We start from the raw sequence: 22,246 nt of genomic DNA, 5'->3' as shown, positions 1-22,246 counted from the left end.
ACTAGACAGGCGCTTTCACCAACTAAGCCACAGCGCCCCACTTGGGGGATAGCTCTTTGTGAGAATTTTTCAAATCTTTGGAGGCAAGGTCTTCCCTCAAGCTAGCACTGGGTTGGAAACCTACCACGCTTGGGAGACTCAAGGCTGCCATTAAGCTTGCGCAAAACTGAAAACGTTATAAATGGAAAGACTCCACGGCAGGCACTGCTGAGATTTGAACTCAGGATCTCCTGTTTACTAGACAGGCGCTTTCACCAACTAAGCCACAGCGCCTCACGTGGTGCACATCCTTTGCAACCCAGTCAAGTGCAGAGTGGGTGCAGGGGGCAGTGCAGGGCGTAACAGGAATGCGGGGGCTGCAGCTGGGGGGGGGGGTATTGGGGGGGGGCGGCTCGCACAGAAGTTAAAGCTGTGGACAGAGGGGAGTACAAAAGTGGGACAGGGTGGGTCTGACTGAGTGCAGAGGGGAGAGCTGTGGATTGGGCCGAGGAGGGGGCATGGAAGGGAGGTAGAATGTCTAGGTCCAGGTTGACAGTGCCTTTTTTTCTATGTGTACAAGACCTTTGTGCCATGAAATGCTTTACGTTAAGCACGTTTACATTGATTACGAACTAAACTACCGACGAGGATGGGATTCGAACCCATGCGTGCAGAGCACAATGGATTAGCAGTCCATCGCCTTAACCACTCGGCCACCTCGTCATGTGTAACCTAGAACCTTGGGCCGTTTCTTGTCTGTGGCTTTTGAGAAGGGCTTAGCCAGATTCCGGCAATCTGGGAGGGCGCACGGAGAGTCTGCCAGGAGTCTGAGTATGTCTGAGCACCACGTCCTCCTGGGGCAATATGCTTCCTTCTGAGAGGCACCACCTTCGGTAACCCCCTTGGTGATTGACGTAGGCCATAGCCATGGCATTGTCCAACTGGATTCCCATCTGAGGTTCTCACAGAAGAAGAGGTATGCAACATTGAAGGGAGGCCTGAATTGTCCTGTGCTCCAGAATGTTGATGGGAAGGCGGGCTCCCTCCAAAGAATAAGTCCCCTGCATTCAAAAGGGCACCCAGGACTGATCTTTAGCCTGATAGGCTGATATGTACAGTGGGAATTTTTCAAGTCGTTGGAGGCAGGGTCTTGCCTGGGTCCAGCGCTGGGTCGGTGGGCTACCACGCTTGGGAGACTGAGGGGTGACATTCAGCTTGCGCAATACTGAAAATGTTAGAAATGGATGGACTCCACGGCAGGCACTGCTGAGATTTGAACTCAGGATCTCCTGTTTACTAGACAGGCGCTTTCACCAACTAAGCCACAGCGCCCCACTTGGGGGATAGCTCTTTGTGAGAATTTTTCAAATCTTTGGAGGCAAGGTCTTCCCTCAAGCTAGCACTGGGTTGGAAACCTACCACGCTTGGGAGACTCAAGGCTGCCATTAAGCTTGCGCAAAACTGAAAACGTTATAAATGGAAAGACTCCACGGCAGGCACTGCTGAGATTTGAACTCAGGATCTCCTGTTTACTAGACAGGCGCTTTCACCAACTAAGCCACAGCGCCTCACGTGGTGCACATCCTTTGCAACCCAGTCAAGTGCAGAGTGGGTGCAGGGGGCAGTGCAGGGCGTAACAGGAATGCGGGGGCTGGAGCTGGGGGGGGGGGGGGTATTGGGGGGGGGCGGCTCGCACAGAAGTTAAAGCTGTGGACAGAGGGGAGTACAAAAGTGGGACAGGGTGGGTCTGACTGAGTGCAGAGGGGAGAGCTGTGGATTGGGCCGAGGAGGGGGCATGGAAGGGAGGTAGAATGTCTAGGTCCAGGTTGACAGTGCCTTTTTTTCTATGTGTACAAGACCTTTGTGCCATGAAATGCTTTACGTTAAGCACGTTTACATTGATTACGAACTAAACTACCGACGAGGATGGGATTCGAACCCATGCGTGCAGAGCACAATGGATTAGCAGTCCATCGCCTTAACCACTCGGCCACCTCGTCATGTGTAACCTAGAACCTTGGGCCGTTTCTTGTCTGTGGCTTTTGAGAAGGGCTTAGCCAGATTCCGGCAATCTGGGAGGGCGCACGGAGAGTCTGCCAGGAGTCTGAGTATGTCTGAGCACCACGTCCTCCTGGGGCAATATGCTTCCTTCTGAGAGGCACCACCTTCGGTGACCCCCTTGGTGATTGACGTAGGCCATAGCCATGGCATTGTCCAACTGGATTCCCATCTGAGGTTCTCACAGAAGAAGAGGTATGCAACATTGAAGGGAGGCCTGAATTGTCCTGTGCTCCAGAATGTTGATGGGAAGGTGGGCTCCCTCCAAAGAATAAGTCCCCTGCATTCAAAAGGGCACCCAGGACTGATCTTTAGCCTGATAGGCTGATATGTACAGTGGTAATTTTTCAAGTCGTTGGAGGCAGGGTCTTGCCTGGGTCCAGCGCTGGGTCGGTGGGCTACCACGCTTGGGAGACTGAGGGGTGACATTCAGCTTGCGCAATACTGAAAATGTTAGAAATGGATGGACTCCACGGCAGGCACTGCTGAGATTTGAACTCAGGATCTCCTGTTTACTAGACAGGCGCTTTCACCAACTAAGCCACAGCGCCCCACTTGGGGGATAGCTCTTTGTGAGAATTTTTCAAATCTTTGGAGGCAAGGTCTTCCCTCAAGCTAGCACTGGGTTGGAAACCTACCACGCTTGGGAGACTCAAGGCTGCCATTAAGCTTGCGCAAAACTGAAAACGTTATAAATGGAAAGACTCCACGGCAGGCACTGCTGAGATTTGAACTCAGGATCTCCTGTTTACTAGACAGGCGCTTTCACCAACTAAGCCACAGCGCCTCACGTGGTGCACATCCTTTGCAACCCAGTCAAGTGCAGAGTGGGTGCAGGGGGCAGTGCAGGGCGTAACAGGAATGCGGGGGCTGGAGCTGGGGGGTATTGGGGGGGGCGGCTCGCACAGAAGTTAAAGCTGTGGACAGAGGGGAGTACAAAAGTGGGACAGGGTGGGTCTGACTGAGTGCAGAGGGGAGAGCTGTGGATTGGGCCGAGGAGGGGGCATGGAAGGGAGGTAGAATGTCTAGGTCCAGGTTGACAGTGCCTTTTTTTCTATGTGTACAAGACCTTTGTGCCATGAAATGCTTTACGTTAAGCACGTTTACATTGATTACGAACTAAACTACCGACGAGGATGGGATTCGAACCCATGCGTGCAGAGCACAATGGATTAGCAGTCCATCGCCTTAACCACTCGGCCACCTCGTCATGTGTAACCTAGAACCTTGGGCCGTTTCTTGTCTGTGGCTTTTGCGAAGGGCTTTGCCAGATTCCGGCAATCTGGGAGGGCGCACGGAGAGTCTGCCAGGAGTCTGAGTATGTCTGAGCACCACGTCCTCCTGGGGCAATATGCTTCCTTCTGAGAGGCACCACCTTCGGTGACCCCCTTGGTGATTGACGTAGGCCATAGCCATGGCATTGTCCAACTGGATTCCCATCTGAGGTTCTCACAGAAGAAGAGGTATGCAACATTGAAGGGAGGCCTGAATTGTCCTGTGCTCCAGAATGTTGATGGGAAGGCGGGCTCCCTCCAAAGAATAAGTCCCCTGCATTCAAAAGGGCACCCAGGACTGATCTTTAGCCTGATAGGCTGATATGTACAGTGGTAATTTTTCAAGTCGTTGGAGGCAGGGTCTTGCCTGGGTCCAGCGCTGGGTCGGTGGGCTACCACGCTTGGGAGACTGAGGGGTGACATTCAGCTTGCGCAATACTGAAAATGTTAGAAATGGATGGACTCCACGGCAGGCACTGCTGAGATTTGAACTCAGGATCTCCTGTTTACTAGACAGGCGCTTTCACCAACTAAGCCACAGCGCCCCACTTGGGGGATAGCTCTTTGTGAGAATTTTTCAAATCTTTGGAGGCAAGGTCTTCCCTCAAGCTAGCACTGGGTTGGAAACCTACCACGCTTGGGAGACTCAAGGCTGCCATTAAGCTTGCGCAAAACTGAAAACGTTATAAATGGAAAGACTCCACGGCAGGCACTGCTGAGATTTGAACTCAGGATCTCCTGTTTACTAGACAGGCGCTTTCACCAACTAAGCCACAGCGCCTCACGTGGTGCACATCCTTTGCAACCCAGTCAAGTGCAGAGTGGGTGCAGGGGGCAGTGCAGGGCGTAACAGGAATGCGGGGGCTGGAGCTGGGGGGGGGGGGGTATTGGGGGGGGCGGCTCGCACAGAAGTTAAAGCTGTGGACAGAGGGGAGTACAAAAGTGGGACAGGGTGGGTCTGACTGAGTGCAGAGGGGAGAGCTGTGGATTGGGCCGAGGAGGGGGCATGGAAGGGAGGTAGAATGTCTAGGTCCAGGTTGACAGTGCCTTTTTTTCTATGTGTACAAGACCTTTGTGCCATAAAATGCTTTACGTTAAGCACGTTTACATTGATTACGAACTAAACTACCGACGAGGATGGGATTCGAACCCATGCGTGCAGAGCACAATGGATTAGCAGTCCATCGCCTTAACCACTCGGCCACCTCGTCATGTGTAACCTAGAACCTTGGGCCGTTTCTTGTCTGTGGCTTTTGAGAAGGGCTTAGCCAGATTCCGGCAATCTGGGAGGGCGCACGGAGAGTCTGCCAGGAGTCTGAGTATGTCTGAGCACCACGTCCTCCTGGGGCAATATGCTTCCTTCTGAGAGGCACCACCTTCGGTGACCCCCTTGGTGATTGACGTAGGCCATAGCCATGGCATTGTCCAACTGGATTCCCATCTGAGGTTCTCACAGAAGAAGAGGTATGCAACATTGAAGGGAGGCCTGAATTGTCCTGTGCTCCAGAATGTTGATGGGAAGGCGGGCTCCCTCCAAAGAATAAGTCCCCTGCATTCAAAAGGGCACCCAGGACTGATCTTTAGCCTGATAGGCTGATATGTACAGTGGGAATTTTTCAAGTCGTTGGAGGCAGGGTCTTGCCTGGGTCGGTGGGCTACCACGCTTGGGAGACTGAGGGGTGACATTCAGCTTGCGCAATACTGAAAATGTTAGAAATGGATGGACTCCACGGCAGGCACTGCTGAGATTTGAACTCAGGATCTCCTGTTTACTAGACAGGCGCTTTCACCAACTAAGCCACAGCGCCCCACTTGGGGGATAGCTCTTTGTGAGAATTTTTCAAATCTTTGGAGGCAAGGTCTTCCCTCAAGCTAGCACTGGGTTGGAAACCTACCACGCTTGGGAGACTCAAGGCTGCCATTAAGCTTGCGCAAAACTGAAAACGTTATAAATGGAAAGACTCCACGGCAGGCACTGCTGAGATTTGAACTCAGGATCTCCTGTTTACTAGACAGGCGCTTTCACCAACTAAGCCACAGCGCCTCACGTGGTGCACATCCTTTGCAACCCAGTCAAGTGCAGAGTGGGTGCAGGGGGCAGTGCAGGGCGTAACAGGAATGCGGGGGCTGGAGCTGGGGGGGGGGGGGTATTGGGGGGGGGCGGCTCGCACAGAAGTTAAAGCTGTGGACAGAGGGGAGTACAAAAGTGGGACAGTGTGGGTCTGACTGAGTGCAGAGGGGAGAGCTGTGGATTGGGCCGAGGAGGGGGCATGGAAGGGAGGTAGAATGTCTAGGTCCAGGTTGACAGTGCCTTTTTTTCTATGTGTACAAGACCTTTGTGCCATGAAATGCTTTACGTTAAGCACGTTTACATTGATTACGAACTAAACTACCGACGAGGATGGGATTCGAACCCATGTGTGCAGAGCACAATGGATTAGCAGTCCATCGCCTTAACCACTCGGCCACCTCTTCATGTGTAACCTAGAACCTTGGGCCGTTTCTTGTCTGTGGCTTTTGAGAAGGGCTTAGCCAGATTCCGGCAATCTGGGAGGGCGCACGGAGAGTCTGCCAGGAGTCTGAGTATGTCTGAGCACCACGTCCTCCTGGGGCAATATGCTTCCTTCTGAGAGGCACCACCTTCGGTGACCCCCTTGGTGATTGACGTAGGCCATAGCCATGGCATTGTCCAACTGGATTCCCATCTGAGGTTCTCACAGAAGAAGAGGTATGCAACATTGAAGGGAGGCCTGAATTGTCCTGTGCTCCAGAATGTTGATGGGAAGGCGGGCTCCCTCCAAAGAATAAGTCCCCTGCATTCAAAAGGGCACCCAGGACTGATCTTTAGCCTGATAGGCTGATATGTACAGTGGGAATTTTTCAAGTCGTTGGAGGCAGGGTCTTGCCTGGGTCCAGCGCTGGGTCGGTGGGCTACCACGCTTGGGAGACTGAGGGGTGACATTCAGCTTGCGCAATACTGAAAATGTTAGAAATGGATGGACTCCACGGCAGGCACTGCTGAGATTTGAACTCAGGATCTCCTGTTTACTAGACAGGCGCTTTCACCAACTAAGCCACAGCGCCCCACTTGGGGGATAGCTCTTTGTGAGAATTTTTCAAATCTTTGGAGGCAAGGTCTTCCCTCAAGCTAGCACTGGGTTGGAAACCTACCACGCTTGGGAGACTCAAGGCTGCCATTAAGCTTGCGCAAAACTGAAAACGTTATAAATGGAAAGACTCCACGGCAGGCACTGCTGAGATTTGAACTCAGGATCTCCTGTTTACTAGACAGGCGCTTTCACCAACTAAGCCACAGCGCCTCACGTGGTGCACATCCTTTGCAACCCAGTCAAGTGCAGAGTGGGTGCAGGGGGCAGTGCAGGGCGTAACAGGAATGCGGGGGCTGGAGCTGGGGGGGGGGGTATTGGGGGGGGGCGGCTCGCACAGAAGTTAAAGCTGTGGACAGAGGGGAGTACAAAAGTGGGACAGGGTGGGTCTGACTGAGTGCAGAGGGGAGAGCTGTGGATTGGGCCGAGGAGGGGGCATGGAAGGGAGGTAGAATGTCTAGGTCCAGGTTGACAGTGCCTTTTTTTCTATGTGTACAAGACCTTTGTGCCATGAAATGCTTTACGTTAAGCACGTTTACATTGATTACGAACTAAACTACCGACGAGGATGGGATTCGAACCCATGCGTGCAGAGCACAATGGATTAGCAGTCCATCGCCTTAACCACTCGGCCACCTCGTCATGTGTAACCTAGAACCTTGGGCCGTTTCTTGTCTGTGGCTTTTGAGAAGGGCTTAGCCAGATTCCGGCAATCTGGGAGGGCGCACGGAGAGTCTGCCAGGAGTCTGAGTATGTCTGAGCACCACGTCCTCCTGGGGCAATATGCTTCCTTCTGAGAGGCACCACCTTCGGTGACCCCCTTGGTGATTGACGTAGGCCATAGCCATGGCATTGTCCAACTGGATTCCCATCTGAGGTTCTCACAGAAGAAGAGGTATGCAACATTGAAGGGAGGCCTGAATTGTCCTGTGCTCCAGAATGTTGATGGGAAGGTGGGCTCCCTCCAAAGAATAAGTCCCCTGCATTCAAAAGGGCACCCAGGACTGATCTTTAGCCTGATAGGCTGATATGTACAGTGGGAATTTTTCAAGTCGTTGGAGGCAGGGTCTTGCCTGGGTCCAGCGCTGGGTCGGTGGGCTACCACGCTTGGGAGACTGAGGGGTGACATTCAGCTTGCGCAATACTGAAAATGTTAGAAATGGATGGACTCCACGGCAGGCACTGCTGAGATTTGAACTCAGGATCTCCTGTTTACTAGACAGGCGCTTTCACCAACTAAGCCACAGCGCCCCACTTGGGGGATAGCTCTTTGTGAGAATTTTTCAAATCTTTGGAGGCAAGGTCTTCCCTCAAGCTAGCACTGGGTTGGAAACCTACCACGCTTGGGAGACTCAAGGCTGCCATTAAGCTTGCGCAAAACTGAAAACGTTATAAATGGAAAGACTCCACGGCAGGCACTGCTGAGATTTGAACTCAGGATCTCCTGTTTACTAGACAGGCGCTTTCACCAACTAAGCCACAGCGCCTCACGTGGTGCACATCCTTTGCAACCCAGTCAAGTGCAGAGTGGGTGCAGGGGGCAGTGCAGGGCGTAACAGGAATGCGGGGGCTGGAGCTGGGGGGGGGGGGTATTGGGGGGGGGCGGCTCGCACAGAAGTTAAAGCTGTGGACAGAGGGGAGTACAAAAGTGGGACAGGGTGGGTCTGACTGAGTGCAGAGGGGAGAGCTGTGGATTGGGCCGAGGAGGGGGCATGGAAGGGAGGTAGAATGTCTAGGTCCAGGTTGACAGTGCCTTTTTTTCTATGTGTACAAGACCTTTGTGCCATAAAATGCTTTACGTTAAGCACGTTTACGAACTAAACTACCGACGAGGATGGGATTCGAACCCATGCGTGCAGAGCACAATGGATTAGCAGTCCATCGCCTTAACCACTCGGCCACCAAGTCATGTGTAACCTAGACCCTTGGGCCGTTTCTTGTCTGTGGCTTTTGAGAAGGGCTTAGCCAGATTCCGGCAATCTGGGAGGGCGCACGGAGAGTCTGCCAGGAGTCTGAGTATGTCTGAGCACCACGTCCTCCTGGGGCAATATGCTTCCTTCTGAGAGGCACCACCTTCGGTGACCCCCTTGGTGATTGACGTAGGCCATAGCCATGGCATTGTCCAACTGGATTCCCATCTGAGGTTCTCACAGAAGAAGAGGTATGCAACATTGAAGGGAGGCCTGAATTGTCCTGTGCTCCAGAATGTTGATGGGAAGGCGGGCTCCCTCCAAAGAATAAGTCCCCTGCATTCAAAAGGGCACCCAGGACTGATCTTTAGCCTGATAGGCTGATATGTACAGTGGGAATTTTTCAAGTCGTTGGAGGCAGGGTCTTGCCTGGGTCGGTGGGCTACCACGCTTGGGAGACTGAGGGGTGACATTCAGCTTGCGCAATACTGAAAATGTTAGAAATGGATGGACTCCACGGCAGGCACTGCTGAGATTTGAACTCAGGATCTCCTGTTTACTAGACAGGCGCTTTCACCAACTAAGCCACAGCGCCCCACTTGGGGGATAGCTCTTTGTGAGAATTTTTCAAATCTTTGGAGGCAAGGTCTTCCCTCAAGCTAGCACTGGGTTGGAAACCTACCACGCTTGGGAGACTCAAGGCTGCCATTAAGCTTGCGCAAAACTGAAAACGTTATAAATGGAAAGACTCCACGGCAGGCACTGCTGAGATTTGAACTCAGGATCTCCTGTTTACTAGACAGGCGCTTTCACCAACTAAGCCACAGCGCCTCACGTGGTGCACATCCTTTGCAACCCAGTCAAGTGCAGAGTGGGTGCAGGGGGCAGTGCAGGGCGTAACAGGAATGCGGGGGCTGGAGCTGGGGGGGGGGGGGGTATTGGGGGGGGGCGGCTCGCACAGAAGTTAAAGCTGTGGACAGAGGGGAGTACAAAAGTGGGACAGTGTGGGTCTGACTGAGTGCAGAGGGGAGAGCTGTGGATTGGGCCGAGGAGGGGGCATGGAAGGGAGGTAGAATGTCTAGGTCCAGGTTGACAGTGCCTTTTTTTCTATGTGTACAAGACCTTTGTGCCATGAAATGCTTTACGTTAAGCACGTTTACATTGATTACGAACTAAACTACCGACGAGGATGGGATTCGAACCCATGTGTGCAGAGCACAATGGATTAGCAGTCCATCGCCTTAACCACTCGGCCACCTCTTCATGTGTAACCTAGAACCTTGGGCCGTTTCTTGTCTGTGGCTTTTGAGAAGGGCTTAGCCAGATTCCGGCAATCTGGGAGGGCGCACGGAGAGTCTGCCAGGAGTCTGAGTATGTCTGAGCACCACGTCCTCCTGGGGCAATATGCTTCCTTCTGAGAGGCACCACCTTCGGTGACCCCCTTGGTGATTGACGTAGGCCATAGCCATGGCATTGTCCAACTGGATTCCCATCTGAGGTTCTCACAGAAGAAGAGGTATGCAACATTGAAGGGAGGCCTGAATTGTCCTGTGCTCCAGAATGTTGATGGGAAGGCGGGCTCCCTCCAAAGAATAAGTCCCCTGCATTCAAAAGGGCACCCAGGACTGATCTTTAGCCTGATAGGCTGATATGTACAGTGGGAATTTTTCAAGTCGTTGGAGGCAGGGTCTTGCCTGGGTCGGTGGGCTACCACGCTTGGGAGACTGAGGGGTGACATTCAGCTTGCGCAATACTGAAAATGTTAGAAATGGATGGACTCCACGGCAGGCACTGCTGAGATTTGAACTCAGGATCTCCTGTTTACTAGACAGGCGCTTTCACCAACTAAGCCACAGCGCCCCACTTGGGGGATAGCTCTTTGTGAGAATTTTTCAAATCTTTGGAGGCAAGGTCTTCCCTCAAGCTAGCACTGGGTTGGAAACCTACCACGCTTGGGAGACTCAAGGCTGCCATTAAGCTTGCGCAAAACTGAAAACGTTATAAATGGAAAGACTCCACGGCAGGCACTGCTGAGATTTGAACTCAGGATCTCCTGTTTACTAGACAGGCGCTTTCACCAACTAAGCCACAGCGCCTCACGTGGTGCACATCCTTTGCAACCCAGTCAAGTGCAGAGTGGGTGCAGGGGGCAGTGCAGGGCGTAACAGGAATGCGGGGGCTGGAGCTGGGGGGGGGGGTATTGGGGGGGGCGGCTCGCACAGAAGTTAAAGCTGTGGACAGAGGGGAGTACAAAAGTGGGACAGGGTGGGTCTGACTGAGTGCAGAGGGGAGAGCTGTGGATTGGGCCGAGGAGGGGGCATGGAAGGGAGGTAGAATGTCTAGGTCCAGGTTGACAGTGCCTTTTTTTCTATGTGTACAAGACCTTTGTGCCATGAAATGCTTTACGTTAAGCACGTTTACATTGATTACGAACTAAACTACCGACGAGGATGGGATTCGAACCCATGCGTGCAGAGCACAATGGATTAGCAGTCCATCGCCTTAACCACTCGGCCACCTCGTCATGTGTAACTTAGACCCTTGGGCCGTTTCTTGTCTGTGGCTTTTGAGAAGGGCTTAGCCAGATTCCAGCAATCTGGGAGGGCGCACGGAGAGTCTGCCAGGAGTCTGAGTATTTCTGAGCACCACGTCCTCCTGGGGCAATATGCTTCCTTCTGAGAGGCACCACCTTCGGTGACCCCCTTGGTGATTGACGTAGGCCATAGCCATGGCATTGTCCAACTGGATTCCCATCTGAGGTTCTCACAGAAGAATAGGTATGCAACATTGAAGGGAGGCCTGAATTGTCCTGTGCTCCAGAATGTTGATGGGAAGGCGGGCTCCCTCCAAAGAATAAGTCCCCTGCATTCAAAAGGGCACCCAGGACTGATCTTTAGCCTGATAGGCTGATATGTACAGTGGGAATTTTTCAAGTCGTTGGAGGCAGGGTCTTGCCTGGGTCCAGCGCTGGGTCGGTGGGCTACCACGCTTGGGAGACTGAGGGGTGACATTCAGCTTGCGCAATACTGAAAATGTTAGAAATGGATGGACTCCACGGCAGGCACTGCTGAGATTTGAACTCAGGATCTCCTGTTTACTAGACAGGCGCTTTCACCAACTAAGCCACAGCGCCCCACTTGGGGGATAGCTCTTTGTGAGAATTTTTCAAATCTTTGGAGGCAAGGTCTTCCCTCAAGCTAGCACTGGGTTGGAAACCTACCACGCTTGGGAGACTCAAGGCTGCCATTAAGCTTGCGCAAAACTGAAAACGTTATAAATGGAAAGACTCCACGGCAGGCACTGCTGAGATTTGAACTCAGGATCTCCTGTTTACTAGACAGGCGCTTTCACCAACTAAGCCACAGCGCCTCACGTGGTGCACATCCTTTGCAACCCAGTCAAGTGCAGAGTGGGTGCAGGGGGCAGTGCAGGGCGTAACAGGAATGCGGGGGCTGGAGCTGGGGGGGGGGGGTATTGGGGGGGGCGGCTCGCACAGAAGTTAAAGCTGTGGACAGAGGGGAGTACAAAAGTGGGACAGGGTGGGTCTGACTGAGTGCAGAGGGGAGAGCTGTGGATTGGGCCGAGGAGGGGGCATGGAAGGGAGGTAGAATGTCTAGGTCCAGGTTGACAGTGCCTTTTTTTCTATGTGTACAAGACCTTTGTGCCATGAAATGCTTTACGTTAAGCACGTTTACATTGATTACGAACTAAACTACCGACGAGGATGGGATTCGAACCCATGCGTGCAGAGCACAATGGATTAGCAGTCCATCGCCTTAACCACTCGGCCACCTCGTCATGTGTAACTTAGAACCTTGGGCCGTTTCTTGTCTGTGGCTTTTGAGAAGGGCTTAGCCAGATTCCAGCAATCTGGGAGGGCGCACGGAGAGTCTGCCAGGAGTCTGAGTATTTCTGAGCACCACGTCCTCCTGGGGCAATATGCTTCCTTCTGAGAGGCACCACCTTCGGTGACCCCCTTGGTGATTGACGTAGGCCATAGCCATGGCATTGTCCAACTGGATTCCCATCTGAGGTTCTCACAGAAGAATAGGTATGCAACATTGAAGGGAGGCCTGAATTGTCCTGTGCTCCAGAATGTTGATGGGAAGGCGGGCTCCCTCCAAAGAATAAGTCCCCTGCATTCAAAAGGGCACCCAGGACTGATCTTTAGCCTGATAGGCTGATATGTACAGTGGGAATTTTTCAAGTCGTTGGAGGCAGGGTCTTGCCTGGGTCCAGCGCTGGGTCGGTGGGCTACCACGCTTGGGAGACTGAGGGGTGACATTCAGCTTGCGCAATACTGAAAATGTTAGAAATGGATGGACTCCACGGCAGGCACTGCTGAGATTTGAACTCAGGATCTCCTGTTTACTAGACAGGCGCTTTCACCAACTAAGCCACAGCGCCCCACTTGGGGGATAGCTCTTTGTGAGAATTTTTCAAATCTTTGGAGGCAAGGTCTTCCCTCAAGCTAGCACTGGGTTGGAAACCTACCACGCTTGGGAGACTCAAGGCTGCCATTAAGCTTGCGCAAAACTGAAAACGTTATAAATGGAAAGACTCCACGGCAGGCACTGCTGAGATTTGAACTCAGGATCTCCTGTTTACTAGACAGGCGCTTTCACCAACTAAGCCACAGCGCCTCACGTGGTGCACATCCTTTGCAACCCAGTCAAGTGCAGAGTGGGTGCAGGGGGCAGTGCAGGGCGTAACAGGAATGCGGGGGCTGGAGCTGGGGGGGGGGGGTATTGGGGGGGGGCGGCTCGCACAGAAGTTAAAGCTGTGGACAGAGGGGAGTACAAAAGTGGGACAGGGTGGGTCTGACTGAGTGCAGAGGGGAGAGCTGTGGATTGGGCCGAGGAGGGGGCATGGAAGGGAGGTAGAATGTCTAGGTCCAGGTTGACAGTGCCTTTTTTTCTAGGTGTACAAGACCTTTGTGCCATGAAATGCTTTACGTTAAGCACGTTTACATTGATTACGAACTAAACTACCGACGAGGATGGGATTCGAACCCATGCGTGCAGAGCACAATGGATTAGCAGTCCATCGCCTTAACCACTCGGCCACCTCGTCATGTGCAACCTAGAACCTTGGGCCGTTTCTTGTCTGTGGCTTTTGAGAAGGGCTTAGCCAGATTCCGGCAATCTGGGAGGGCGCACGGAGAGTCTGCCAGGAGTCTGAGTATGTCTGAGCACCACGTCCTCCTGGGGCAATATGCTTCCTTCTGAGAGGCACCACCTTCGGTGACCCCCTTGGTGATTGACGTAGGCCATAGCCATGGCATTGTCCAACTGGATTCCCATCTGAGGTTCTCACAGAAGAAGAGGTATGCAACATTGAAGGGAGGCCTGAATTGTCCTGTGCTCCAGAATGTTGATGGGAAGGCGGGCTCCCTCCAAAGAATAAGTCCCCTGCATTCAAAAGGGCACCCAGGACTGATCTTTAGCCTGATAGGCTGATATGTACAGTGGGAATTTTTCAAGTCGTTGGAGGCAGGGTCTTGCCTGGGTCCAGCGCTGGGTCGGTGGGCTACCACGCTTGGGAGACTGAGGGGTGACATTCAGCTTGCGCAATACTGAAAATGTTAGAAATGGATGGACTCCACGGCAGGCACTGCTGAGATTTGAACTCAGGATCTCCTGTTTACTAGACAGGCGCTTTCACCAACTAAGCCACAGCGCCCCACTTGGGGGATAGCTCTTTGTGAGAATTTTTCAAATCTTTGGAGGCAAGGTCTTCCCTCAAGCTAGCACTGGGTTGGAAACCTACCACGCTTGGGAGACTCAAGGCTGCCATTAAGCTTGCGCAAAACTGAAAACGTTATAAATGGAAAGACTCCACGGCAGGCACTGCTGAGATTTGAACTCAGGATCTCCTGTTTACTAGACAGGCGCTTTCACCAACTAAGCCACAGCGCCTCACGTGGTGCACATCCTTTGCAACCCAGTCAAGTGCAGAGTGGGTGCAGGGGGCAGTGCAGGGCGTAACAGGAATGCGGGGGCTGGAGCTGGGGGGGGGGTATTGGGGGGGGGCGGCTCGCACAGAAGTTAAAGCTGTGGACAGAGGGGAGTACAAAAGTGGGACAGGGTGGGTCTGACTGAGTGCAGAGGGGAGAGCTGTGGATTGGGCCGAGGAGGGGGCATGGAAGGGAGGTAGAATGTCTAGGTCCAGGTTGACAGTGCCTTTTTTTCTATGTGTACAAGACCTTTGTGCCATGAAATGCTTTACGTTAAGCACGTTTACATTGATTACGAACTAAACTACCGACGAGGATGGGATTCGAAACCCATACGTGCAGAGCACAATGGATTAGCAGTCCATCGCCTTAACCACTCGGCCACCTCGTCATGTGTAACCTAGAACCTTGGGCCGTTTCTTGTCTGTGGCTTTTGAGAAGGGCTTAGCCAGATTCCGGCAATCTGGGAGGGCGCACGGAGAGTCTGCCAGGAGTCTGAGTATGTCTGAGCACCACGTCCTCCTGGGGCAATATGCTTCCTTCTGAGAGGCACCACCTTCGGTGACCCCCTTGGTGATTGACGTAGGCCATAGCCATGGCATTGTCCAACTGGATTCCCATCTGAGGTTCTCACAGAAGAAGAGGTATGCAACATTGAAGGGAGGCCTGAATTGTCCTGTGCTCCAGAATGTTGATGGGAAGGCGGGCTCCCTCCAAAGAATAAGTCCCCTGCATTCAAAAGGGCACCCAGGACTGATCTTTAGCCTGATAGGCTGATATGTACAGTGGGAATTTTTCAAGTCGTTGGAGGCAGGGTCTTGCCTGGGTCGGTGGGCTACCACGCTTGGGAGACTGAGGGGTGACATTCAGCTTGCGCAATACTGAAAATGTTAGAAATGGATGGACTCCACGGCAGGCACTGCTGAGATTTGAACTCAGGATCTCCTGTTTACTAGACAGGCGCTTTCACCAACTAAGCCACAGCGCCCCACTTGGGGGATAGCTCTTTGTGAGAATTTTTCAAATCTTTGGAGGCAAGGTCTTCCCTCAAGCTAGCACTGGGTTGGAAACCTACCACGCTTGGGAGACTCAAGGCTGCCATTAAGCTTGCGCAAAACTGAAAACGTTATAAATGGAAAGACTCCACGGCAGGCACTGCTGAGATTTGAACTCAGGATCTCCTGTTTACTAGACAGGCGCTTTCACCAACTAAGCCACAGCGCCTCACGTGGTGCACATCCTTTGCAACCCAGTCAAGTGCAGAGTGGGTGCAGGGGGCAGTGCAGGGCGTAACAGGAATGCGGGGGCTGGAGCTGGGGGGTATTGGGGGGGGGGGGCGGCTCGCACAGAAGTTAAAGCTGTGGACAGAGGGGAGTACAAAAGTGGGACAGGGTGGGTCTGACTGAGTGCAGAGGGGAGAGCTGTGGATTGGGCCGAGGAGGGGGCATGGAAGGGAGGTAGAATGTCTAGGTCCAGGTTGACAGTGCCTTTTTTTCTATGTGTACAAGACCTTTGTGCCATGAAATGCTTTACGTTAAGCACGTTTACATTGATTACGAACTAAACTACCGACGAGGATGGGATTCGAACCCACGCGTGCAGAGCACAATGGATTAGCAGTCCATCGCCTTAACCACTCGGCCACCTCGTCATGTGTAACCTAGAACCTTGGGCCGTTTCTTGTCTGTGGCTTTTGAGAAGGGCTTAGCCAGATTCCGGCAATCTGGGAGGGCGCACGGAGAGTCTGCCAGGAGTCTGAGTATGTCTGAGCACCACGTCCTCCTGGGGCAATATGCTTCCTTCTGAGAGGCACCACCTTCGGTGACCCCCTTGGTGATTGACGTAGGCCATAGCCATGGCATTGTCCAACTGGATTCCCATCTGAGGTTCTCACAGAAGAAGAGGTATGCAACATTGAAGGGAGGCCTGAATTGTCCTGTGCTCCAGAATGTTGATGGGAAGGCGGGCTCCATCCAAAGAATAAGTCCCCTGCATTCAAAAGGGCACCCAGGACTGATCTTTAGCCTGATAGGCTGATATGTACAGTGGGAATTTTTCAAGTCGTTGGAGGCAGGGTCTTGCCTGGGTCCAGCGCTGGGTCGGTGGGCTACCACGCTTGGGAGACTGAGGGGTGACATTCAGCTTGCGCAATACTGAAAATGTTAGAAATGGATGGACTCCACGGCAGGCACTGCTGAGATTTGAACTCAGGATCTCCTGCTTACTAGACAGGCGCTTTCACCAACTAAGCCACAGCGCCCCACTTGGGGGATAGCTCTTTGTGAGAATTTTTCAAATCTTTGGAGGCAAGGTCTTCCCTCAAGCTAGCACTGGGTTGGAAACCTACCACGCTTGGGAGACTCAAGGCTGCCATTAAGCTTGCGCAAAACTGAAAACGTTATAAATGGAAAGACTCCACGGCAGGCACTGCTGAGATTTGAACTCAGGATCTCCTGTTTACTAGACAGGCGCTTTCACCAACTAAGCCACAGCGCCTCACGTGGTGCACATCCTTTGCAACCCAGTCAAGTGCAGAGTGGGTGCAGGGGGCAGTGCAGGGCGTAACAGGAATGCGGGGGCTGGAGCTGGGGGGGGGGGTATTGGGGGGGGCGGCTCGCACAGAAGTTAAAGCTGTGGACAGAGGGGAGTACAAAAGTGGGACAGGGTGGGTCTGACTGAGTGCAGAGGGGAGAGCTGTGGATTGGGCCGAGGAGGGGGCATGGAAGGGAGGTAGAATGTCTAGGTCCAGGTTGACAGTGCCTTTTTTTCTATGTGTACAAGACCTTTGTGCCATGAAATGCTTTACGTTAAGCACGTTTACATTGATTACGAACTAAACTACCGACGAGGATGGGATTCGAACCCATGCGTGCAGAGCACAATGGATTAGCAGTCCATCGCCTTAACCACTCGGCCACCTCGTCATGTGTAACCTAGAACCTTGGGCCGTTTCTTGTCTGTGGCTTTTGAGAAGGGCTTAGCCAGATTCCGGCAATCTGGGAGGGCGCACGGAGAGTCTGCCAGGAGTCTGAGTATGTCTGAGCACCACGTCCTCCTGGGGCAATATGCTTCCTTCTGAGAGGCACCACCTTCGGTGACCCCCTTGGTGATTGACGTAGGCCATAGCCATGGCATTGTCCAACTGGATTCCCATCTGAGGTTCTCACAGAAGAAGAGGTATGCAACATTGAAGGGAGGCCTGAATTGTCCTGTGCTCCAGAATGTTGATGGGAAGGCGGGCTCCCTCCAAAGAATAAGTCCCCTGCATTCAAAAGGGCACCCAGGACTGATCTTTAGCCTGATAGGCTGATATGTACAGTGGGAATTTTTCAAGTCGTTGGAGGCAGGGTCTTGCCTGGGTCCAGCGCTGGGTCGGTGGGCTACCACGCTTGGGAGACTGAGGGGTGACATTCAGCTTGCGCAATACTGAAAATGTTAGAAATGGATGGACTCCACGGCAGGCACTGCTGAGATTTGAACTCAGGATCTCCTGTTTACTAGACAGGCGCTTTCACCAACTAAGCCACAGCGCCCCACTTGGGGGATAGCTCTTTGTGAGAATTTTTCAAATCTTTGGAGGCAAGGTCTTCCCTCAAGCTAGCACTGGGTTGGAAACCTACCACGCTTGGGAGACTCAAGGCTGCCATTAAGCTTGCGCAAAACTGAAAACGTTATAAATGGAAAGACTCCACGGCAGGCACTGCTGAGATTTGAACTCAGGATCTCCTGTTTACTAGACAGGCGCTTTCACCAACTAAGCCACAGCGCCTCACGTGGTGCACATCCTTTGCAACCCAGTCAAGTGCAGAGTGGGTGCAGGGGGCAGTGCAGGGCGTAAAAGGAATGCGGGGGCTGGAGCTGGGGGGGGGTATTGGGGGGGGGCGGCTCGCACAGAAGTTAAAGCTGTGGACAGAGGGGAGTACAAAAGTGGGACAGGGTGGGTCTGACTGAGTGCAGAGGGGAGAGCTGTGGATTGGGCCGAGGAGGGGGCATGGAAGGGAGGTAGAATGTCTAGGTCCAGGTTGACAGTGCCTTTTTTTCTATGTGTACAAGACCTTTGTGCCATGAAATGCTTTACGTTAAGCACGTTTACATTGATTACGAACTAAACTACCGACGAGGATGGGATTCGAACCCACGCGTGCAGAGCACAATGGATTAGCAGTCCATCGCCTTAACCACTCGGCCACCTCGTCATGTGTAACCTAGAACCTTGGGCCGTTTCTTGTCTGTGGCTTTTGAGAAGGGCTTAGCCAGATTCCGGCAATCTGGGAAGGCGCACGGAGAGTCTGCCAGGAGTCTGAGTATGTCTGAGCACCACGTCCTCCTGGGGCAATATGCTTCCTTCTGAGAGGCACCACCTTCGGTGACCCCCTTGGTGATTGACGTAGGCCATAGCCATGGCATTGTCCAACTGGATTCCCATCTGAGGTTCTCACAGAAGAAGAGGTATGCAACATTGAAGGGAGGCCTGAATTGTCCTGTGCTCCAGAATGTTGATGGGAAGGCGGGCTCCCTCCAAAGAATAAGTCCCCTGCATTCAAAAGGGCACCCAGGACTGATCTTTAGCCTGATAGGCTGATATGTACAGTGGGAATTTTTCAAGTCGTTGGAGGCAGGGTCTTGCCTGGGTCCAGCGCTGGGTCGGTGGGCTACCACGCTTGGGAGACTGAGGGGTGACATTCAGCTTGCGCAATACTGAAAATGTTAGAAATGGATGGACTCCACGGCAGGCACTGCTGAGATTTGAACTCAGGATCTCCTGCTTACTAGACAGGCGCTTTCACCAACTAAGCCACAGCGCCCCACTTGGGGGATAGCTCTTTGTGAGAATTTTTCAAATCTTTGGAGGCAAGGTCTTCCCTCAAGCTAGCACTGGGTTGGAAACCTACCACGCTTGGGAGACTCAAGGCTGCCATTAAGCTTGCGCAAAACTGAAAACGTTATAAATGGAAAGACTCCACGGCAGGCACTGCTGAGATTTGAACTCAGGATCTCCTGTTTACTAGACAGGCGCTTTCACCAACTAAGCCACAGCGCCTCACGTGGTGCACACCCTTTGCAACCCAGTCAAGTGCAGAGTGGGTGCAGGGGGCAGTGCAGGGCGTAACAGGAATGCGGGGGCTGGAAGGTATTGGGGGGGGCGGCTCGCACAGAAGTTAAAGCTGTGGACAGAGGGGAGTACAAAAGTGGGACAGGGTGGGTCTGACTGAGTGCAGAGGGGAGAGCTGTGGATTGGGCCGAGGAGGGGGCATGGAAGGGAGGTAGAATGTCTAGGTCCAGGTTGACAGTGCCTTTTTTTCTATGTGTACAAGACCTTTGTGCCATGAAATGCTTTACGTTAAGCACGTTTACATTGATTACGAACTAAACTAACGACGAGGATGGGATTCGAACCCATGCGTGCAGAGCACAATGGATTAGCAGTCCATCGCCTTAACCACTCGGCCACCTCGTCATGTGTAACCTAGAACCTTGGGCCGTTTCTTGTCTGTGGCTTTTGAGAAGGGCTTAGCCAGATTCCGGCAATCTGGGAGGGCGCACGGAGAGTCTGCCAGGAGTCTGAGTATGTCTGAGCACCACGTCCTCCTGGGGCAATATGCTTCCTTCTGAGAGGCACCACCTTCGGTGACCCCCTTGGTGATTGACGTAGGCCATAGCCATGGCATTGTCCAACTGGATTCCCATCTGAGGTTCTCACAGAAGAAGAGGTATGCAACATTGAAGGGAGGCCTGAATTGTCCTGTGCTCCAGAATGTTGATGGGAAGGTGGGCTCCCTCCAAAGAATAAGTCCCCTGCATTCAAAAGGGCACCCAGGACTGATCTTTAGCCTGATAGGCTGATATGTACAGTGGGAATTTTTCAAGTCGTTGGAGGCAGGGTCTTGCCTGGGTCCAGCGCTGGGTCGGTGGGCTACCACGCTTGGGAGACTGAGGGGTGACATTCAGCTTGCGCAATACTGAAAATGTTAGAAATGGATGGACTCCACGGCAGGCACTGCTGAGATTTGAACTCAGGATCTCCTGTTTACTAGACAGGTGCTTTCACCAACTAAGCCACAGCGCCCCACTTGGGGGATAGCTCTTTGTGAGAATTTTTCAAATCTTTGGAGGCAAGGTCTTCCCTCAAGCTAGCACTGGGTTGGAAACCTACCACGCTTGGGAGACTCAAGGCTGCCATTAAGCTTGCGCAAAACTGAAAACGTTATAAATGGAAAGACTCCACGGCAGGCACTGCTGAGATTTGAACTCAGGATCTCCTGTTTACTAGACAGGCGCTTTCACCAACTAAGCCACAGCGCCTCACGTGGTGCACATCCTTTGCAACCCAGTCAAGTGCAGAGTGGGTGCAGGGGGCAGTGCAGGGCGTAACAGGAATGCGGGGGCTGGAGCTGGGGGGGGGGGGTATTGGGGGGGGGCGGCTCGCACAGAAGTTAAAGCTGTGGACAGAGGGGAGTACAAAAGTGGGACAGGGTGGGTCTGACTGAGTGCAGAGGGGAGAGCTGTGGATTGGGCCGAGGAGGGGGCATGGAAGGGAAGTAGAATGTCTAGGTCCAGGTTGACAGTGCCTTTTTTTCTATGTGTACAAGACCTTTGTGCCATGAAATGCTTTACGTTAAGCACATTGATTACGAACTAAACTACCGACGAGGATGGGATTCGAACCCATGCGTGCAGAGCACAATGGATTAGCAGTCCATCGCCTTAACCACTCGGCCACCTCGTCATGTGTAACCTAGAACCTTGGGCCGTTTCTTGTCTGTGGCTTTTGAGAAGGGCTTAGCCAGATTCCGGCAATCTGGGAGGGCGCACGGAGAGTCTGCCAGGAGTCTGAGTATGTCTGAGCACCACGCCCTCCTGGGGCAATATGCTTCCTTCTGAGAGGCACCACCTTCGGTGACCCCCTTGGTGATTGACGTAGGCCATAGCCATGGCATTGTCCAACTGGATTCCCATCTGAGGTTCTCACAGAAGAAGAGGTATGCAACATTGAAGGGAGGCCTGAATTGTCCTGTGCTCCAGAATGTTGATGGGAAGGCGGGCTCCCTCCAAAGAATAAGTCCCCTGCATTCAAAAGGGCACCCAGGACTGATCTTTAGCCTGATAGGCTGATATGTACAGTGGGAATTTTTCAAGTCGTTGGAGGCAGGGTCTTGCCTGGGTCCAGCGCTGGGTCGGTGGGCTACCACGCTTGGGAGACTGAGGGGTGACATTCAGCTTGCGCAATACTGAAAATGTTAGAAATGGATGGACTCCACGGAGTATGTCTGAGCACCACGTCCTCCTGGGGCAATATGCTTCCTTCTGAGAGGCACCACCTTCGGTGACCCCCTTGGTGATTGACGTAGGCCATAGCCATGGCATTGTCCAACTGGATTCCCATCTGAGGTTCTCACAGAAGAAGAGGTATGCAACATTGAAGGGAGGCCTGAATTGTCCTGTGCTCCAGAATGTTGATGGGAAGGTGGGCTCCCTCCAAAGAATAAGTCCCCTGCATTCAAAAGGGCACCCAGGACTGATCTTTAGCCTGATAGGCTGATATGTACAGTGGGAATTTTTCAAGTCGTTGGAGGCAGGGTCTTGCCTGGGTCCAGCGCTGGGTCGGTGGGCTACCACGCTTGGGAGACTGAGGGGTGACATTCAGCTTGCGCAATACTGAAAATGTTAGAAATGGATGGACTCCACGGCAGGCACTGCTGAGATTTGAACTCAGGATCTTCTGTTTACTAGACAGGTGCTTTCACCAACTAAGCCACAGCGCCCCACTTGGGGGATAGCTCTTTGTGAGAATTTTTCAAATCTTTGGAGGCAAGGTCTTCCCTCAAGCTAGCACTGGGTTGGAAACCTACCACGCTTGGGAGACTCAAGGCTGCCATTAAGCTTGCGCAAAACTGAAAACGTTATAAATGGAAAGACTCCACGGCAGGCACTGCTGAGATTTGAACTCAGGATCTCCTGTTT

At 52.8% G+C, this 22,246-nt stretch overlaps 17 non-coding genes across 17 annotated transcripts; all 17 read right to left on the bottom strand.

The window, feature by feature from the left end:
• Positions 1 to 620: 620 nt before the first annotated feature.
• TRNAS-GCU (transfer RNA serine (anticodon GCU)) lies at positions 621 to 702 on the bottom strand. The gene has a single exon. It is a non-coding gene; the product is annotated as a tRNA-Ser (tRNA).
• A 1,195-nt stretch (positions 703 to 1,897) lies between these two features.
• On the bottom strand, positions 1,898 to 1,979 carry TRNAS-GCU (transfer RNA serine (anticodon GCU)). The gene has a single exon. It is a non-coding gene; the product is annotated as a tRNA-Ser (tRNA).
• A 1,186-nt stretch (positions 1,980 to 3,165) lies between these two features.
• Positions 3,166 to 3,247, bottom strand: TRNAS-GCU (transfer RNA serine (anticodon GCU)). The gene has a single exon. It is a non-coding gene; the product is annotated as a tRNA-Ser (tRNA).
• Positions 3,248 to 4,440: 1,193 nt separating this feature from the next.
• On the bottom strand, positions 4,441 to 4,522 carry TRNAS-GCU (transfer RNA serine (anticodon GCU)). The gene has a single exon. It is a non-coding gene; the product is annotated as a tRNA-Ser (tRNA).
• A 1,182-nt stretch (positions 4,523 to 5,704) lies between these two features.
• On the bottom strand, positions 5,705 to 5,786 carry TRNAS-GCU (transfer RNA serine (anticodon GCU)). The gene has a single exon. It is a non-coding gene; the product is annotated as a tRNA-Ser (tRNA).
• A 1,192-nt stretch (positions 5,787 to 6,978) lies between these two features.
• TRNAS-GCU (transfer RNA serine (anticodon GCU)) lies at positions 6,979 to 7,060 on the bottom strand. Its single transcript has one exon. It is a non-coding gene; the product is annotated as a tRNA-Ser (tRNA).
• A 1,184-nt stretch (positions 7,061 to 8,244) lies between these two features.
• Positions 8,245 to 8,326, bottom strand: TRNAS-GCU (transfer RNA serine (anticodon GCU)). Its single transcript has one exon. It is a non-coding gene; the product is annotated as a tRNA-Ser (tRNA).
• Positions 8,327 to 9,509: 1,183 nt separating this feature from the next.
• On the bottom strand, positions 9,510 to 9,591 carry TRNAS-GCU (transfer RNA serine (anticodon GCU)). Its single transcript has one exon. It is a non-coding gene; the product is annotated as a tRNA-Ser (tRNA).
• Positions 9,592 to 10,770: 1,179 nt separating this feature from the next.
• On the bottom strand, positions 10,771 to 10,852 carry TRNAS-GCU (transfer RNA serine (anticodon GCU)). Its single transcript has one exon. It is a non-coding gene; the product is annotated as a tRNA-Ser (tRNA).
• Positions 10,853 to 12,044: 1,192 nt separating this feature from the next.
• Positions 12,045 to 12,126, bottom strand: TRNAS-GCU (transfer RNA serine (anticodon GCU)). Its single transcript has one exon. It is a non-coding gene; the product is annotated as a tRNA-Ser (tRNA).
• A 1,193-nt stretch (positions 12,127 to 13,319) lies between these two features.
• On the bottom strand, positions 13,320 to 13,401 carry TRNAS-GCU (transfer RNA serine (anticodon GCU)). The gene has a single exon. It is a non-coding gene; the product is annotated as a tRNA-Ser (tRNA).
• A 1,191-nt stretch (positions 13,402 to 14,592) lies between these two features.
• On the bottom strand, positions 14,593 to 14,675 carry TRNAS-GCU (transfer RNA serine (anticodon GCU)). Its single transcript has one exon. It is a non-coding gene; the product is annotated as a tRNA-Ser (tRNA).
• Positions 14,676 to 15,853: 1,178 nt separating this feature from the next.
• On the bottom strand, positions 15,854 to 15,935 carry TRNAS-GCU (transfer RNA serine (anticodon GCU)). Its single transcript has one exon. It is a non-coding gene; the product is annotated as a tRNA-Ser (tRNA).
• Positions 15,936 to 17,126: 1,191 nt separating this feature from the next.
• On the bottom strand, positions 17,127 to 17,208 carry TRNAS-GCU (transfer RNA serine (anticodon GCU)). The gene has a single exon. It is a non-coding gene; the product is annotated as a tRNA-Ser (tRNA).
• A 1,190-nt stretch (positions 17,209 to 18,398) lies between these two features.
• Positions 18,399 to 18,480, bottom strand: TRNAS-GCU (transfer RNA serine (anticodon GCU)). The gene has a single exon. It is a non-coding gene; the product is annotated as a tRNA-Ser (tRNA).
• A 1,180-nt stretch (positions 18,481 to 19,660) lies between these two features.
• Positions 19,661 to 19,742, bottom strand: TRNAS-GCU (transfer RNA serine (anticodon GCU)). The gene has a single exon. It is a non-coding gene; the product is annotated as a tRNA-Ser (tRNA).
• Positions 19,743 to 20,929: 1,187 nt separating this feature from the next.
• TRNAS-GCU (transfer RNA serine (anticodon GCU)) lies at positions 20,930 to 21,011 on the bottom strand. The gene has a single exon. It is a non-coding gene; the product is annotated as a tRNA-Ser (tRNA).
• Between the last annotated feature and the right edge of the window lie 1,235 nt (positions 21,012 to 22,246).

The sequence above is a fragment of the Lithobates pipiens genome, unplaced genomic scaffold (assembly GCF_037356315.1).
Source record: "Lithobates pipiens isolate NorthernLeopardFrog02 unplaced genomic scaffold, aLitPip1_a1.2 Scaffold_8, whole genome shotgun sequence".
Taxonomy (NCBI): domain Eukaryota; kingdom Metazoa; phylum Chordata; class Amphibia; order Anura; family Ranidae; genus Lithobates; species Lithobates pipiens.
Note: the sequence above shows the minus strand (reverse complement) of the source record. Positions and strands in the feature narration are given on the sequence as shown.